The sequence below is a fragment of the Lissotriton vulgaris genome, chromosome 11, assembly GCF_964263255.1.
Source record: "Lissotriton vulgaris chromosome 11, aLisVul1.2, whole genome shotgun sequence".
NCBI classification, from domain to species: Eukaryota; Metazoa; Chordata; class Amphibia; order Caudata; family Salamandridae; genus Lissotriton; species Lissotriton vulgaris.
The window spans coordinates 276,890,116-276,909,368 of record NC_141699.1 but is presented as its reverse complement, the minus strand read 5'-3'; positions in this window follow the sequence as shown (position 1 = coordinate 276,909,368).

Here is a 19,253-nt window from a genome sequence, read left to right as displayed (position 1 = left end):
CTGTCCACACTTCTTGAATTACCAGGCACCACTTCTGAATCGTTATATTTGCAAATGTTTCCTGAATGGCTTGTAGTTGGGCACAGATCTCAAGTTCATATTATGTTACTGCATACAGAGATCTGCTTCTATATTTCATCCAATGCTCTTGAATGATCAATGGTTAATCAGATGGAAGGAATGTGAGTGGAAGTCTATTACTGGGATGGAGTGAGATGTCAGTTCCTGCTGTTATACAGGTCCTTTGCCCCAGTATGCTTTGTGAAGAGGGCCATTATACAACTGCGTCCGTGCAGGTGACAGTGGTGGGGCGGGGATTCCGACGAACGATGCTGAGGGAAAATTATTTATTGTTTAATTGTCCCTTGGCATTGTCCCTCGAAATCCCCCATTGCCCCACCGCTATAACCTGCACAGACCGAGGCTGCCTTTATAACACCATTGTTTGGCAGTTTTCCTATGACTCCCTGAGGATTAGAGTCAATTTCACTGATTCAGGACCGCTGCAACTCTGCACCAAATGGTACTGTGAGTAAACTATGGTCCGTTTTAGGCATTCAAACCATATTGTTGGCGGAGTGTTGCTGCACAACAGTGTACCCCTACAACACCAAGACAACTATGCTTGAACAGTCAATGGACGAAGTCACTCAAACTATACCATATCAAAAATGGCACTGAAACTACTAATACACGTTGCTGCCCCAACTGCAGAGACACGCCAGACTAGGCAATGGGCTTCAGTTCACCCTCGGGGGAAAAAAGGAAGGACTAACTCCAACAGCTCTCGCATTGTACACAAACTACAGCACAAAGATCCCTGTAAGATCAGACAGTGAGGATTCGAACCACCGAAGCAACTCAAGCTGCCACCAAACACTTCTTAGAGCAGACCAGTCTTCATGTATGAAACACAGTCGCAACAGATCACTGTGATTATGGTTAATGTGATATCCTAGCATCATGAAGAAATGATGCTTAAATTCAGGGGTGGGCACAGAATTCCGCTCCGCCAGCAGAGTTTGTAGAGTTTGCTTCCTTCGCGCGTAGTTCCACAAAACTCTGCGAAATGAAGTGGAGTGTTTTTTCTCACACTTTGGGGTCGATTAGGATGGCGGACGGACTTGCGTCCGTCCGCCACCCCTGAGTAGGAGGGACCGTCCGCATGGGCAGCAGCGGTCCCTCCATGGCAATTAGGATGTGACCGCCACCCTGGCGGTCACATCCTGTATGTTTTACATTGCGGCGGGTGCTGCTTGAAGCAGCACCCGCCGCAATGTAAAAAATGAAAGCAGTGCATTTGCATGCACAAAGCGGCAGGCACCGCGCGGTGCCTGCCGCTTAGTGCACGCAAAGGCAGGGGGGTACCATAGGTACCCCCCATGTGCACCCCCCACGCAACCTTCACCCAGGGGGAACACAACGGGCCCCCAAAGTGAATGTCCGTATGCTTTTCCACGGCGGAAAAGCCGCTGTGGAAAAGCATTACTTTCCCTACATCCTAATATGGCTGATAGACACCGCCAGCCATGTTAGTGCGTTTCCGCCGTGGTCGCCTTCCGACCGCGGCGGAAAAGTGGAGGACAGATTTTGAGACCCACCAGCCATCCTAATTTGGCGGTGGGTCTTTCAGGCCTCCTCGGCGGATTCCCCGCGGGGAATCCGTCATCATAATGACCCCCAATGTTCGGCAACGTTAAGTTGGCGAGTGCTCGCAAGAAGAAATAGCACACTAGACCTCCTCCTGGCGAGATTTTGCAGCGCGGGCAGTCGCAGCAGGTCGTGAACGCTCACATTGAGAAATCTGCCGCTTGTGTTGAGGAAGCTGCCACTCATATAGAATGTCGGAGTGATGTTCATGCTGATTTTACAGAGCGGGTCAAATTCCCTGAGCTTAAAATCAGTGTGAGCCGCGTGACTTACTAGACTCCGCCACTGGCGGAACTCCACGGAGCACGGCACAGTTTTTGCACACTTCGTGGAGTTCTGCAGAGTAGAACTCCGCAAACTCAGCCCAGGTCTACTCAGATTATGAAATCGCTATGAGGCCATGCAGAGGCGAACTATACAAATACAGAACACATAACATGACACAGCACAAATCGCATCCCTGTGATGTGTCCTGTGTATGTGTGCGGATGGGCTCGAGTAACATACATGAACTGAATGCAAGTCTGACTGCCATTGACTCACGTGTAGAAATCACTGTTTGCTGACTGCGCATTTTCGTGAACACTGGGCGGTTGTGTGTGTGTGCCAGTACATATGCCCACATGTGGAAACCATTTTGCACATCTGCAAATGCTTAGTAAACCGGCCCCGAAGTGATCATCTGTACTGAGAGGGATGATTCACCAAGATGGCCTTTGGTAATTGTCAGACATTGAGAGGCAGCTTCACACATGGGATGCTGGGATGCTGGTGGTTATAGAGTCGAGGAAACAGTGGGTTCTGGAGCAGAGCGCGTTATGCTTTATATTTCATTGATCAATACCACAATCCTCCTTCTGGTGGTGATTACAGGGGCATGGAGCGGTGAGCTGTAGAGCAACACGTTTTTTATATTTTATATTTCAGTGATCCATGCCATGGCCCTCTTCTGGCGCCATTTTGTTACACATACAACAGTGCAAACGAAGACAGGCCCTAGGCGTAAAGCCAGGATTTCGTCGACTCCACGCGAGTTAAAATAAATTCACTTTTGTTGAACCCTGTCAAATTAGATTTCTGGAGGTAGGGGGTAGAGGGAACAAAGGGGCAGAGAAATGGACCAGGCAGGGCTCTCCTTCCAACTCTCAGAACTAACTGAAAGCTTCCAGAACGCCCCCCCCTCCCCCCCCCCCCCCCCCCCCCCCCCCCGGGGTCGGGCTTTAAGAATGTGAATCCGTCACTGCGGTTTGTGGGTCAAGAGCCTCGGCTTCTCTCCTTCCCGGTGCGTCTCTGTCAAAAATGATTGAGGTACAAGAAACCAAAACCACCCTAAAACGTACAAAGAAACTGGAGATGCAAGTTGGCTGAGTGCAGTGGCGAGAGAGAGGAGGTGGGGGCAGAGGATGGAGCCTGGACCACTTCCAAAGGCAGTTAAAGATGTAGAACACTGTAATTCTACAGACACTGCATGGATAACTTTCCATCCCTTTTATTTACTCTGTAAGCATGGTATGAATGTGATTGCTTATTTACTTTGAAGTAGGGATTGGAGCCAGAAAATGTTTCTTCTAGATTATAGAAGCTTCTTTTGGGACATTCCATTAGGTTGCGTTACCACATGGTACCTTCAATTGGGTGTCTCGGGCAAGCTCTCAGAAGAGTATTGAGGCAGGGTGGTCCCTGCACTGAGAAAAGAGAGTTCACTTTGATTTTAGGGGCTGCCTAGATGTACATCAGATAGTTATGGATTATGGTTTACTGGAATGCCATCACGTTGGTAGTGTTGTTGGCCAGGCTTGAGTCCTGCTGTGCTCGTCAGTAATTTGCATTTGGGCTTCGCTGTAGGGTTTAGTGATCCATCATAGGCTATGTTTGTTTACATTGGTTCCTGTGCATTGTGGGTTTGTTACCATCTTGATTTAGGTGTAGAATCCAACACAGTTTGTTTTATGTGTGTGTTTTTTTATGCAGTGGAAGCAGTTACCATCTTTTATTGCCATTAGCTTTGTTTTGTGGCTCACTGGACTAATGCATCCACTAGAGAGATCTGTGTTTGACCTCATGGCCACAGGTTCAAATCCTGGTGGGTCCACTAAGTCTTTCATCCTCCTTAGGTCGATAAAATGAGTACCATCGATTTGGGTAACAATAAGCATCTGTTATTCAGCACCTGGGTGAACATGCCCTTTACAACTACACATTATGTTAATGGGATGTAGCAAAATAAGTGATTGTTTTGGCATCCATGATTGGTTGTGTTAAGGCTCCATCGCGGCCTTTGATTTGCTCTGCATGCAGCTTTGAGTTTGTGTTCCTTCATTGTGGGAACTGGTTTTGGGTAGTGGGAATCAATTATGATCATTTGCCTTGAATGTCCTGGTATCACCACAGTACTGGACCCAAAACGGAACCCCGCTTTACCCTGAGGGTAGCGAGGCCTACTCTGGCAGGTGGTGTGGCTACAGACTTAATGATTCAGTGAAAATAACAGTTGAAAAATCTCTGCCCAGTCAATAATTTTTCATTAAAAAACTAAGAAATATTTTAATTCCACACACACCAAAAACGACTACACAAAAAAGTTAGCATCAGAGCAAGATATACGTTAGGGGTTCAATATAGCAACAATGACTGGTTTCAGGTATAAGTTTAAGGAAATTATTTGTATGTGATTTATTCTTAGAAGGTACCACACTGGGATTTCCACTAACAAGTCTCACTCCCGTACTCTAGTTGGCCTAGTTGCTGTGCACTGTTCTGGGCTAACTGGCTTTTTCTGACAGTCCTTTCAACTCTCTCACATGCGTCCTCAGCTGTGGAATGCACCGTGAACCACAGGTGGAGAGAGGCTGCCCAGGGCACAGAGTTGTGCATGGGAAGGACACAGCCCTGCATCCTCACAAGACTTCAGAGCTCTTCATGGTAGCTGGGCCAACAGGCCCTCTATCCAGATGGTACTGATGGAAGTAATGATGATCTTTAGGGAAGGGAGGAGGTGATATGCAACAGAATGATGTGAAAAAAGCCCACGCACATAGTTCCCTGGGCCGAAGAACTGTAAGTGCTTGGTGGAATCTGTGATTACTAATTTCATGGCCACCATCCATGGTGAGAAAAATCCATGTAGACAAGGCATGAGCACTGAAGATGCACCTGTGCGCCAGGGAGAGGTACAGAGACCTGAGAGGATTGTGGCAGCTTTCTCAGCAAACCCCAGAAGAATTTTGTTTTATCTCTACTGATGAAGGATATAATCCAGAAACACAATTGTCTAGAGATTAACCCCTCCCATGCTCATGACGGAGCCGCGTTCTATTGGGCGGGCGGGGCATTGACGGAACCGCTCCGTCATGAGCACAGCGCAACCGCGGCTCGTGACGGAGCGGCTCCGTCACGAGCATGCGAGCACCGCTCGCCCCCCCCCCCCCCCCCAGCGCTGCGGCGAAATTGCTGCCGCAGCAAAGGGGTTAACAGCACTAACTACACCAACTTTGGTGAAGCACTCTGCAAAATTTCAAGTAAGCATTCAAATTGTACTGAATTTACCAGGATGCAAAGGGTCGCACTGTGCTGGGAGGTGAAGCAGTGTGCTCCCATCCCCCTTCTTTTTAAAAAGGCATGAGCACATGCATGAAGTTTCAGTAGCGGTTGTCTGGCTGCAGTCACAGCTTGATGTTTCTCCACCTCGGCTACTTCTCTGATACACAGTCAGACCAGATGTGTGAGCCAAGCACACACAAGGCCTAGAGGGGGTAACCAGGAACACAAGGGTAGTAATGGACACTGGGATTTCAGCAAACGTTTTGGCTCTGGTAGAAGCAAGTGTGCGTCCTAGAGCCCACCCCTGTTTTGGATAAAGTCTAATTTCAGAGAAGTGGGCCTCTTTCACACAGACAGCTTAGTCACCTCTTTTTTTCAGATCTGGAATGAAGAGTGGTTGAAGGGGTGCTGGATGTTCCATAGAAATGTTAGATATGAGCAATTATGCATTCTTCAAATACCGAAAGTATGTACCTCAATGTTCCTTCTTCACTGGTGACTGCTAAGCCCTGGAAATTGCTTCCTGTTGCTCTCCATAAACAATACCCTCTATCTCCCTTCGAAAAGGCTCTGAAAGCTTTTTTACTCAGTCAATGACCCATAACTCAATTGACAACAACAGAATCCATGCTAGCGCCAAGTAACCACCAGTATTGTAAACATTGCGCTTTACAAAACACACTAACCATAATTTCTTTTTAATTTGTCTCGATGTTCAGGAACACTGGGAAGCAGGCACTTTTTCCCCCAAAACACAAACATCCTTTACTTCATTATTCATGATTATATTAACATTTTTGTTCTGTAAATGCCAGGAATCTAGCTTCTAGACACAGCACATGTATTCAACAGAAAGATCAGATTCTCATGGTAGCAAGTTAAACGTTGACAATAGTATACAACACAAGTAACAATCTGTTTAAAAAAGGGGACAGCATGGATAGAGCGGAAGTAAACTAGGGCCCTACCTGGAAAATAAGTGAGTTGTATGGCTTTTTTTTAATGGTTAAATGTCTTATTTCCTTTTTTTAAATTTTCTGATCTTCACAAAGGGGAATTTGATATCGATTCCTCAAACATTTGCAATGTTTGGAGTTAGGCTGAACATACATGCGCCAACTCAGTTAAAGGTAAGCATAGCACGCCTGCCAAATTTTGGGCAAAGTTTGAGCTACTATCTGGTGAAAGTATCTATAGTCCCTATCTGGAAAATGCTACGTTTGGGATCCCACATATATCTTTAAGCCCCTTGAAAATCCTGCAGAAATTTGACAAAAATAAAGTGAGGGTACAGAAGTTTTATACTAGAAATAATTAAAGGTAACTCAAAACGGTCTTAAACCTACATTACATAGGCACCCTATAAATAACGTTGCCTCAAAGTGTGTGTGTGTGTGTGTGCACAGCCTTCAAAATTCTGTACTATAGCATGTTACATTTGGTGCAGGCCTGTCCAAATGATCTCAAGTTATAAATGGGGTCCAAATCTAGTGGCATTTCCAAATAATAGTACACTGCAGAACTAAAGTCCATCAGCCGTTGCAGGTACAGCAGCTCTTGCATTATTCCATGCTTTTTCTTAGCCCAGTGAAATTTTGTGCAGCCATTTTGGAGTTATACAGCAAAAAACACAAGGGGCATGTTTACAAGCCCCTTTGCATCACTCCTGTACCAAGCAACGTACTTGAACTTGTACCTCCTACCTCACCAGGACCAGGGGGGTGCTGAGTGCTCCCCAACCCAAAGGCAGGGGGGTTTTGTTGAACCCTTCTCTTGCCCAGTGATGGGGGTGTAAGAACGTCCCCTCTTTTTGCATGGTTGCCCCCACTTTTTGTCACACTGTTGATATACTTTGACTGGGTGGGCCTAGGCTTCCTGCCAACCAGGTACCCAGGGCCTATGTTCTTTCCCTAAACTGCTTTAAAACAAATCCCAATTGGTACTCTTTGGCCACAAGTCAGTCCCCAGTAATTGGTACCATAGGTACCAATGGCACTGTGGCCAGGGAAGGTCTTTATGGGCTGAAACACTTATAGTGCCACCCTTAGAGGCCCTGTATCATTACACTCACACACACACAAACACACTGCCCTTACAGGCCACGTGTTTTGGTGCAGAACAAAGTGAAGAGTTGACATGGCACACATCCCTGTGTGCCATGCCTACAACCCACTGCCCTGGCATAGGCCAGCCACCCCTCTAGCAGAGTGCACTATACCAGTGGTGAGGGTGCAGGTGCATGAGCCTTGTACCCCTTCAGTGTTTGAGCCAATTCTTTGACATTGTAATGACAGTAATGCCATCAAGAATATATGGTCCTGGGAGTTTGTCATTATGAACTCCACAGCACCATACTGGCTTTTCTGAAAACTGGGAAGTTTTGTATCAAACTTCTCAGCATATTAAACCCACACTGATGCCAGTTTTGGATTTAATGAAAAATTCACTCAGAGGGCATCCTAGAGATGCCCCCTGAGAAATGACCTAAAACTAATGTCCTGACTGAGTGGCTGCTAGCCAGCTGCCACCACCAGGCATGTTTCTGGACCCCTGAGTTGAGAGCCTGCTGCTCTCAGCGGTCTGAAACAATGCATGACCTTGGACGTGATGCCAAGCCTCCTCTCCCAGGATGGGCAGGGTCTACGAAGGGGAAGCTTTAAAGGCTTGCTGCTTTTGCAAGCTACCCCAGTCATTTGCTGCTTCCAGCAACTGGCCCCCATCTGTTCCGACCCCCACTTTAGGTGGGAGAATTGGCAGGAAAACCAAGTGAGGATGGGATGTGTGCCCACCTTTGCCAACATCACCCCTCAGGTGAGGGTGGCAAGGTGAAGCACAAGTCTCAGTCCCCGCCATCTTGCAGATGGGGGGATCCAAACAACCAGAGAGAGGCATATGCCCACCTCCCACTGGACCCATTAGTTCTGACCTTTACTTACCTGTAACACCCCTAAATCTTGTATTTAGGGGCAACCCTGAACCTTGCCTCCTCAGACAAGAACCGACCAAAAGAAGAGAAGACGAAGAACTGAAGAAGCCATGCTGAACTAAGAAGAGGAGGACACCCACTGGCTTGGCTCCAGCCCTACAGGCCTGTCCACACCTTGAACCTGCTCCAGCCACATCACGGTGTGGTCCTGCAGCCAGCATCCCTTAATAACCTGAAGAACCTGCCCTGCATTCCAAAACCAAGACTTTGTTTCCCGTGAGCACCGGATTTGTTCACCCACGGAATTTGGCTCCAGCTAAATCTGTGAGTCTGCACCACTCTGCACCTGAAGCCCACGGCCTGTGTTTGGGTGGCCCAACACCACTAGGAGGCCTCCCCGGTGATCCCGACCTGAGATCTGGTGAGCTTTTACCTGTCTCAAATCTCCTATCGACGCCTGTAGCCCCTTTCCGGAGGATCCCCCAACCACGACCGAGAGCTGATAAGAAAAACTGACGCTTAAAGATACCCCTGCAACCGAAGTCCAACGACCTTGGGTGGCCCAACCAACAGTGCCTCAGCATCCCTAGGCATCACAACTTACCTCTCCAACCAATGGTCACTTCCAGAAGATCTTCGAGCATGCAGTGTTTGTTGTAACCGGAGACTCCCTATTGAAATCAACAGGGCACCCGAAGCCAAAACAGCACCCTGCACCAAGCCCTCCCATGCCACTGCGGGTGTACCTTGGGTGCTAACTCAGATCCCCCTTTGCCCTAAGCCTAACATCAGGAGCTTTTCTCCAACTACCTTGTTGCCTGCTCATGAGCTGCCACCAACTGGAGGCCCCCTATCCACCATTGGATAACATTGGGCCGCAGCACTCTGCACCCGGCCGTCCTAGTGCTGCTGAGGGTGTCCTGACAGTGTGTCCTCGACCCTGGGGGAAACCTTGTTCTAACCACAGAATACCAACTCCCACAAATAAGTACTTACCTGCAAACCGTTAACTTCATTGCCTTCTATAAGATTGCATTGACTGCTTTTCCTTAGAAATTCTTTTAAGCGTGGAGTTGGTTTGTATGAAACATTGAAAAACTGCAACTGCACCAAAAGTGAATTACTTATCTTTTGTTTAAGAAATGTCTCAGTGTGCTATCTAGGCATATGACACTGATTGGCAAAAGTAATCCAAAAAGTAATCTAAGTAACAAAAAAGTTATTTAGAACTGTTGACTTACCTGTAATTTAACAAACTGCATTTGACCTGCATTCAACTGTAAATCACTGCATAAGATTTTGCAAAGTATTATTTCACTTACCTGCACCAGGCTTGCCTTGGTTCTAGAAATAAAATAACTAAATAATATGTTTTAATACAATCAAATTGGTCTTTGAGTGTGTGACATAATTTCTTGCCTGAGTGTGTACAACAAATGCTTAACACTACCCTCTGATAAACCCTTACTGCTCACACACACTACCACAAATAGAGAGTAAGGTGCTATCTACTTTTACCTCTGACTACCTTTGGGGTTCCACTGGACTCTGTGCACATTAGTCCTCATTTTGGTATCATGTATACAGAGACAGCTTCCTACAGGGAGTAATAAACCTTCACTACTATCTTCCCCAAGAGAATTGGGGGTAGTTGTTGTCCGCATGGACAGAAGAATTTGCTGTGCTCTTCCCTGAACCATGACCATGGCCAAGTTGGAGTCATTGTCACCCTTACAATGTCTGAGGATGCACATAAATCTCTGCTCCTTGTCCCCACCCATACCTTTCCCAAGGACATAGGGGCTTTATATCTGTCCAGTCCCATGCCTTGACTTAGGATGGGGGTGGGTAATCGTGTTTCCATAGTAACTGCCACAAGCACCTTGCTTAAGGACGGGGAGGAATTCTCCAGGCCACTCTCCCCTGTTTTGCCTAATGGTAGGGTGGATTTGTCCTTCTTTGAAAAAGGTTTACAGCTGTCATATGCCACATTCACATATGCAAACAAGACAGTGGGACAGGTGTCAGATGCCCCAGCCTTCCTTTGCAAATGCAAAATTCAGCATGAAAGAGGACAAGGACAAGTTATGTTGTGCTGCTCCACATGCATATGCAAACAATGCAGTGAAATTTCTGTCAGCTGCCCCAGCTCACTTTCACTCCACTAAAATGAGGATGTGGACGCCTGTGACAGCTGACCCTGTGTCACCCCGTTTCCTGACAGCAGAGGGACAGCTGCCACAGAACACCGTCACTCTCCTTTTTTTTTTATCACAGGAGGGTAAATTCTATCCAGATGTGCTCAATTGGTGGCGGGAGGGCAGTTGACCCCACAGCTGGACAAAATGTTGGGTAGTAGCAGAAAGAGTGCAGCTCACCCTTGGGCATCGAAGAGGGGATAACTACCATGCTCCTTTGTTTGGGCAAGGCAGAAGCAAGGGCATAGAGAATCCACCATCATCAGCAAGGAGGGAGGGACAGAGAAAATCCACTCCCTGCCCCTTGGCTAGATAGGGAGGAACAATTATCCCCTATCTTTGGGCAAAATGGCATAGAAGAGGCAGCAAGAACCATCCCATTCTTAGGCAAGGGGAGGGGCAGAGGCAATTTCCTGCTATTCCGCAAGGCTGGGTAGAGGAAAAAAATGATCTTTGTCAAAGTAGAGACTGCACCTCTTGTCACACACTTCCTTGAGAAAGGACACAATGAAACGGATTTTACATGGTAGGTCATTGACCAACCCACACTACCCCTATGGAGTGGGAATCTGCATCAACGTTTGAACAAATGTGAATTTAGATGGTTTGCCCGCTATAACTCAGTGGAACATGGGCTCAACACTCTAGATGAATGGAACAATACCATAAGCGTCTATGTTATGCTTGCAACTTTGGTTAAGCTTAGTCATACCCATGTACACATGTAACACTGCATCCATACAATCATACATCTTTTCTCAGTAACAACATTAATTTAATGTATTCCACTGTATCTACATGCCAGCCCCGGCATCACCCCTTCTTCTTCCATCACTTTTATTATGGTAACATATATTGTCTTCCTATCACGCGCCTTTGTATGTTTTCTTTCCTTACATATCAACATCCCCACCCATCTCATTCCCCCACCCTCCCCCTAAGTGTTCACGCTGAAATTAAATTCTTCAAAACAGTATCTCTAGGTTTCGTTGACGAAGAATTTGAAGAATGAGAGATCTGAGCCAATCAATGAGCTCGTTGAATATTCAATGCAGGGGAATCCAGAACACCAAGAAGATTAGGCAGAAAGGATTGAAAAAAGGATATAGGATTAGAACCTTCAAGTCCTTCCGCAAGGCCATAAATGCATAAATTATTACCCCTATTGAGGTTCCCCAAATTTTCAACCTGCTGCTTAAGATGGAGTATCCTATCCTGGACATGGAGGTGTTTTCCTGTACTTAAAGTCATTCAAGCTGCCAAGCAGAACCACCACCCACACTGTAGATAATCCCAAACTGAAATTTGAAGACTCTCTGCCACCCCCACCCAATTCTCACCCCAACAGTTACAGGTTTGAAGTTCTGCACTAGAAGTTATAGTTTCACTGTTAGTTTGTTGGGAACGTACTCAATCAAGAACGGACACATTACGCACTGAGAGAGCAGGCACACACAAGCAGTGGGGTAGCATAGGTCCCTCGACAGCAAACACACATGCAGCCAATACTGTAATGGTCACTGATGCGTAACCACACGACACTCCCCACTGGTGGGGGATTGTAATAGATGAACGTTGATGGAACAAACAATTGTTAACCTGCGCCAGATCCACACCTTAATACAATTGTAATAATGTGTATAGCGAAAGTGTCAAGATGTATGAAATTGCTTATGAAAAACCCCAATAAACAAATTTTAAACATTCAAGCAGCCAAACAGAAAGGGAAAGTCATTTGGAATGGCTCTAACCTTTTCTTTGCGCAGGACTACGCCAAAGTTACTGCAGATCGTCGGAAACAGTTTCTAGACATGAGACCTGCTCTGCATACCCTGAATCTCGATATGGCTTGTTTCACCCCTGCCTCTTCAAGGTGACTTATAATAATATAACAACAACTTATGAAGACCTGGCGCTCCTTCAACGCTTCTTGAATACCTGCAGTGATAAATCCATGGACGTTTCTCGACCATAATTCTCCTGATCAATTCAATGTTGTCTGCCGTTATTTGTATACATCATCTTTCCCATTGTTTTTTGTTATGTCATGAGTTCCTCAGTTAATATTTTCTTTTTCCTTCTCTCATGTGCATTTCTGTGGTCCCTTGATTTATGTTCTCTTCCTTTTCTTCCTGGAAATTGCTCCCGGCTTCGCTTCTTTCTGGAGTCTCCCGTCCGGCGTGCTACCTTCCTTATGTTGCTACACCATCCCCACTCTCATTGTCTTTTTGTGGTATGTCTTTTTGGATTTTTTCTTTACCAGCAAATGTTTGATTTGTATTGTATTTATGTTCCTCGTTTTGTTCTTTCCTTCTTCTTTTATTCTCTTTTCTTTTTCTTCCTTCCCCTTTCTTTCCACTTTCATTCTCATATTCTACGATAGCTCTCTCACTACTTTCCTCTTCCTCTTTTTAATTCTCAAATTCCATTTTATTCTTTATTTATCTATCTGTTTCCCATTTTTCAATAGTAATTTTGAAGTTTTTACTGTTTGCATAATAACTGTTCATGTTAAAGTTTATTGGTTATTTTCAGGGTTATTACATGGAACGTTAAGGGAGTAAATAATCTATAAAAAGAGAACAGGTATTAACTCATCTAGCCAGATAAAATACAGATATTGCATTGATTCAAGAAACCCATCTATCTGATGCCGAAGCATTTAAACTGAAACGCTGTTGGGTGGGTAAGTTTTTCTCATCCCAAGCTCTAGATAAGAAGAATGGAGTCTCAATTCTGTGTCATAAGCAATATCAGACTTCAGTTATTCATCAAGAATCAGATTCAGAGGGTCGTTGGATAATTGTTAAACTCCTCATTAATCAGATATCTTTAGTTCTTTTTAATGTTTATGCACCTGTTCAGATTGACAATGTGTTTTGCACCCAAATATCTGATAAACTCCTTTTTGTTTGATGATGAGTATATTATTTTTGGCGGTGATTATAATCAAGTTTTGGACCCCATATTGGACAGACATTTTTCTGTTAAATTCTCAAAAACCAAGATGCACTCACAATTTACGGCCACCATACGCCATAAAGCTTTAGTTGACTTTTGGAGGCTTTCTAATCCAGATACTCAAGAATATCGTTTTTATTCCCCTCCACACCACTCACAATCCCGAATTGATTACCTCTTCTTTAGTAAATCCCTATCTCAACAGGTTTCCCATTCTTAAATCGGCTCTGTTTTAATATCAGACCATGCCCCAATATCTGTTAATTTTGAGGTACTACCTTGTATTCCTCATGCAGGTAGATGGCGTTTTAATAATACTTTATTATCTGATCCAAATTTCTCAAGCCAATTCACTTCCTTTGCTTTTGAGTACTTTTCTTTAAACTCTACTCCGAATTCCTCTCCTGTTGTGGTCTGGGACTCCTTCAAGGCTGCTGACAGAGGTTTTATTATAAATGTTGTCTCACAAAAGAAGAAATCTTTTGAAACCCAAAATTCCCAATTACTTGCCAAGATTAGGCAACTTGAATAAATTTACTATCGCTCGAATTCTGAATCTTTGTTAAAAAATCTTATTGACCAAAATTTACTTTTAATAAAATTTCTACTGAAGCTGCATCCTCTTATCTTTTAAAAAGTTCTCGTTATTATGGGGGCCAAAATAAAATGGGGAAATTACTAGCTAATTATCTGAAAATAAGACGTGAACGGACTAGAATAGAAACTCTGCAAAGTAATACCAGTACCTCTCTTTTGAAGGATAAAGACATTCTAGACAAGTTTGCTTCCTTTTATAAGAATTTGTATACCCCTGAACAGCAACCATCCTTAAGTAATATAGCTTCTTATTTGCAATCTATTGAACCTCCCCTTTCTCATAATACTGATTTTGCTTCTTTAGAAACCGATATCACCCTACCCGAGATTACACATGCAGTCCCCGTATTAAAAAGAGGAAAAGCTACAGTCCCAGATGGTTTTACTATAGAATTTTATTCGCACTTTGCTAATCTGCTTCTCCAAAACCTTTTACTACTCTTTAACTCGTTTATCACAGCTGGCTCTTCATCTGGAACTTTTCAAGAAGCTATGATATGTTTAATACCTAAAGAGAATTAAGATCCCTCTCTTTACAAAAATTACCGTCCAATCTTCTTAGTTAACCTTCTTGCTCTCCGTATTGATCCTATTTTACCTAACCTTATTGCCCCAACAGTCAGGATTTGTAAAAGGTCGTCTGTTTACTGATAATACCAGAGTCTTTTTTAACATTCTTTGTAAAGCTTACTCTCTTGATTATCCCATTGCGGCCATAGCATTAGACGCTGAAAAAGCTTTCGACAGGATTGGATGGGACTTTGTGTTTCTGGCTCTAAAATGGATAGGGTTCCCTCCAAAATTAATATTCCTTATTTCTTTATTATACTCAGGTCCTAGAGCTTCTATTTTTGTTAATGGCAAAACCTCAGACTATTTTCCTCTTTTTCTGGGGGTACGTCAAGGTTGCCCTCTGTCTCCTCTCTTATTTATAGAAGCATTAGAACCCTTTTTAACCAAAATTAGACAAGATACTCAATTTGCTGGTTTTCAGTTTGATTCTTCCCATGTCAAAATGTCAGTTTATGCTGATGACAATCTTCTATACTGCTCCAACCCTTCCATGTCTATTCCTTCTTTTCTTTCCCAAGTTGATTGTTTCTCTCAACATCCGGTTATCGCCTTAATTCGGATAAATGTGAAATCCTTCCCCTCAATGTACTTTGCCTCAAACAAGACTTTAATTCGACTGGTTTTTCTTGGCAACCTTCTAAGATAAAATATTTAGGCCTCTGGTTTTCCTCAAACATTGCAGACACACTAAGTCTGAATTTTGACTCTATTCTTAAAACTCTATCTGACTCCATTGATCGCTGGCAACCACCTTTTCTTTCTTGGTGGGGATGTTTGGATTCCATCAAGATGATGCTTTTCTCCTTTAATTTTGTACATTCTTTAGTCATTAGTTTGGTCTCAAATATTAAAATCTTTAGCACCAACATATCATTTTCCCTCTCTAATATTTTCTTAGGCTCCTTGTCACCTTTCAGGCCCCAAACTCCCTCTCACTTCAACTTAGTAGATTTATTATTAGCAATTGGAAACAAGCCGATAAAGTTACCTTTAGAGCATGGTGGAATGCGGTCTGCTCCCATCACAGACTCAATACTAATCATCTCACTCCCATTTCTCTATCTATTAGAAGGGATGTTTTATGGCTTCCTCTTTCTACTTATCTAACATGCACTGCCTCAACTATTGCTCCCCCAGTTAATACTTCTGATGAAGTCTGAAAACCGCCATAATTCCTTTGTTGTCTTTTTATTTTCTTAAAAATGCTTTTGTTCATGCTCCTTCTGTTACATTCCCTATTACAATATGCTTTTTACCTTGGAATGTTTTTTATGCTTACAGTGATTATTTCCTTGTGCTATTTTGTCCGTTACTATTATAATATTAACATGCATTTTCCTTCCCCTGTTTCTTCCACTCCCTACCTCCCCCTTTCCCCCCTTTTTCCTTTCAATATATTTATATATATATATCATGTTCTTTGCTAAAGATTATACTCTAGATGTATTTTACTGGTTATAAGCTATTTTTTTTCTTTTACCTTTTGTCATTGCTTAATAAACTTAAACTTTAAAAAAAACAGTATCTCTAGAATACTATGTTTGAGTTCGACTATGTGGCCAACCAATTTTGCATTTTCAAATTGTTACAACACAGGAATAAGTGCTCAGTATCTGTACCATATTGTATTGACACATCCTTTCTATGTAAATGCCTTAAATGTAATCTGTAGACCATTGATCGCTGTCATTCTCACATTGGCAAATCCCTTATTGTGGTTTTATCACATCTATAACACTGTACTACTAGTATACAGCCCTGTTTGCCTTTACTTCCATGCACCTTTCCACTCATGATGGATACATTGTTCTTGATTGCTTCCCTTTCTATAACTCTGGCCAGCTGGCTTCTTTACTCTTCTCAACAGGCCTCCGTCACTCCCCGGATCATCGCGCACGCCGGCTGCCATGACGCTTCATAGATCGCTCAGGTTCTCATTTTGAGTAGCCATAGACGGACTCCACGTCGGAATAGTGCTAGCATTGCAGTTGCCGAGGAGGATTAGATTACCACCTTCAAGATCTTTGTAACTCATAGACCAGCACTCCCTGCATGCTCCAGTAAGTGCCTTACCCCTCCCCCTTCCCTTGCCATTCTCTGCCTCATACAGCAAGATGTATTTCAATTATCCCTCTGCCCTTCCAGCAGTGACTTCCGCACGCCCTGACCCCGACGCTGGAACCGCCTCTGGGATTTTCCTCCCCTGTGTAATTGGGCCATGCTAAAATGAAGTCGGGCCCATTCCTTCGACTTCCCTGTTTCTGTTGAACATTTCACTTGAATCGATGAGTCCCCCTACTAGCTCACTGGTTCTGAAATGACTCATCCAGGGTGCACCATCAACCCACCATGATGTGCCGTTTTCACATTCAAACTTTACATTCAGGCTGCCACTCTATGCATGTAATCAAAAACTGCCTTTTAATAGTACCTGTTGGGACATTGTTGCTTGTTACATACACTATTTACTCAGGTCTCAACTGGGTCTAAGTGGTATCTCCTGTTGATTGATTACAGAACCCTTGTTAGGTCTCGCCTGCATTGCAGCACATGCGCTGCACCCTGGCGAGAAATTTTGTGAGAGAAGGATTTCAGAAAAGGTCTTTAAGCCCCGCCCCTCATTTCCATTGTCTGGCGTCACTGTTTAGCCTTAACGGTGGCCTGCCATTGGAAATTAGCTGTTTGCGTTGCCTCCCTTTCGCCTTTTGGTCCGGCCCATCCGGACTGGATTGCCTGCTTCACGGCTGTCGTGAAGCAGTTTCTTATCTCAAGGAGGAGTGTTATATAAGCAAGCCATGAGATCCAGTCCAGATGGGCCATCCCAAAAGGAGACAGTCCGCTGCGTGTTTATTTTTGCATTGCACTTTCACTTTAACCCCTCCCCTGCTGATGACGGAACCGTTCCGTCATCAGCCGCGGTGGCGCTGTGCTGATGACGGAGCGGTTCCGTCATGGCCCGCCCGACGCTCCTGTGCGGCGCGAATTCCGCGCCTGCGCTGAGCGTTCTATTGAGCGGGCGGGGCCATGACGGAACCGCTCCGTCATAAGCACAGCGCAACCGACGCTGGTGACGGAGCCGTTCCGTCACCAGCATGCGCCCGCCGCATTTCCGCCCCGCTCCCTTAGAACTGCGGCGGAATAGCCGCCGCAGTGAAGGGGTTAAATGAAAGCACGATGCAAAAAATAAACAGCAGCTGCCTTCCAGCAATGGCGAGGGCTTGTCTCCTTAAGTTACATTATAGCCATTTTTTTCCTCATATTCTTCCATAGTGCCTCTCTTTCTCCTCCTTGTTATATTTACTGTAACACTCCTGTCTCTTGATAGTCTGTTATTGCCTCGATCTCTTTCGTTTTTCCAATATGGCTCTCAGTCACTTGCTTTTTCCAGTGCCTATTTGCAGTCATCTCGCCGGTTCCACATTCTCCTCACTGGCTCCTGTCTAAATATTTTCTTCCCTTCCTATCCTTTGTCGCTTAAATCTCTTAAATTGATTTCCCCTGTCTCACTATCACCTGCTCCTCCGTCTCCTCTTTCTCTCATCTACCCCTTCCGAACATCCCTGTACTCACAGCAACCTCTTCCGTTTCTATATTTCACCCTTTTTTAGGTTTTGACTAGCCAATGCGTACGAAGTACGCATGTGCTAGGAAAAACCTAATGAGTATAGTATATGTGGCTTGGAATCCGCCCCGTCTTCCATTGGCTAGCCCCATAAATGGAGGCTAGCCATTGGAAGACGGGCCTGTCCGTCAATGCCGGACCAGATTCGGGGGCGTTCCCGAGATTTTTTGGCTTTTGGCTACGTCAGCTGAAAGCCTGTTCCCGGGAACGCCCCCGAATCTGGGCCGGCATTGACGGCACCCGTGGTCTCCTCTTCGCCTCTCCTCCCCCTTTCGCCGTCGCCGTGCGAAGAGCTGCCCGAGGGATTAGATGAGCCAAGATGCCCTCTTCGGAGCGCTGCAGCTTTAGCCCTGTGATTCGTACTGGGCTTGGGGTCCGCTAGTGTGGTGCTGTCCGCTCGTTGCGTGCCTGCTCCTCTCACTCTGGGGCCGCGGCTCGATTTCGCCTGACGACACCCCAGCGAGCTACACTTGGTCCGTGATCGGCCTCTGAGCCGAGTCGTGAGCCTGCGGTGCAGCGCAGCGGCGCTTGGGAGTTGCGCCGCATCTCCCCTTTGTTTATTGGTTGTCGCTTCGCCGGCTGCTGTGTCGTGGGTCTGCCACACGGCGCAACAGCGCCTGGATGGTCGTCCCTTTTACTCTGCATGTCAGCGCAGAGAAGGTTGCTTACTTCGATGCTGTATTAAATAGATGTTGTTCCCTGAGTATCAGGCATTCCGTTCAGGGGTTTCTTTCTATCTAGGTTGTATCTCGGTGTACGTTTTCTGTTGTGGGGGTCCATAGTCACGCTCATTTCCCATATTATGAACCTTGCCATATGTTGTTCTGCTGGGCGAACGAATGCCCAAACCCGTTGTTATTTCATGGAGTTGATAGTTTGTTTTGTTCGTGAGACTCCATTAAAGCCTTCAGGACACTGAACAAGACTGAGATTCCTTTCAAACGTTAATCGCACACCCAGTGTGACTCGAAATCAAATTCGAAAATTCTGTTTTCTATGCATGTGGCACCTATATCCCATTAAAGATAAAATGTGTGACTGCCTTTGTCCCAGTCCCGCTCTTTACCTCCTGAGCAGCTGCGAAGCCAAGGCCGCTGACGCATATATAAGTGAGGGTTAAGTGTTGCATAGAAGGTTAAAGCATAAAAATAGCTCAGGGAACGATTACCAGATGTAAGACTCATTT